The following is a 984-nucleotide window of genomic DNA, read 5'->3' as shown; positions in this document are numbered from 1 at the left end:
TTCTCTTTCGTCATAGCAGTTTTGTGTGCTGCGCTGGCAGGAAGTAAAAAGTTCAGTAACCACTGATGCTACTCCCAGGGCAAGCAATGGATATCCGGGCGACATGTGTTCACAGGGTTTGCTTTTTCCAGAGAGATACCAGTCAGAGTAGAGAAATGTTTGGAAGAGCCAAGAATCTGGATTCTTCGCTGACCCCCTGAGATGACCATCATCTCGTAGTGCCCTTGTTAGTAAAATACTTTGCAAACTGCATGTAAAAGGTTATGCAGTACATGCTGTCAGAAGATCTGATCCTGCTTGTTATCTTGATGGGTAAGTGATAAATATAAATTAAAATGAGGTTTTACTACTTAAATATGAAGGAAAGAGACAGATGATACTGAAACAGCTTCCAGTCCATTGTGCAGCTCTCTGACGCTTAACAGCTTGATATTACGTTATAGAATACTGATAAAACTGGGACAGTTGGTGACTTCAGTATGAAATTAGAATCTTTTTCATTGCTTTGTGTATTGGCATATTATGTTGACTGCTCTGGAGATAAGAAAATCTGACTCTCTCACTTCTTGTTATTTGAGTAACGTTATACTAGGATGGTAATAGAAAAACTTGCTATTTATCATAAGGAAGTCTGAAATCTGGCTGTTTCAGATTAGTTTTTCTCTTGAGTTTGCTTTCAAAGCAACCGTGAACCAAACTCTTCTTTAAGAAATCAACAGTTTGTTTGCAGGATAGATGACCAAATATTTCTCAGTTTTATTCTAAAGTTAATACTGTAGACATCCTGAATTTTGACTGGCAAACTTCCCCCTATAGAACTTCACTCAAAGAAGATAATGCAAACTGTTATAAGAGTTTTCATTGAAAACCAAAATTAGAATGGTGAGGCCCTGGCACTGCTGTTCAGAGAAGCTGTGGTGCCCCATCCCTGGAGGGGCTCCAGGCCAGGTTGGATGGGGCCCTGGGCAGCCTGAGCTGGTGGGA

The sequence above is a fragment of the Meleagris gallopavo genome, chromosome 2, assembly GCF_000146605.3.
Source record: "Meleagris gallopavo isolate NT-WF06-2002-E0010 breed Aviagen turkey brand Nicholas breeding stock chromosome 2, Turkey_5.1, whole genome shotgun sequence".
Taxonomy (NCBI): Eukaryota; Metazoa; Chordata; class Aves; order Galliformes; family Phasianidae; genus Meleagris; species Meleagris gallopavo.
This window is presented reverse-complemented; position numbering follows the sequence as displayed.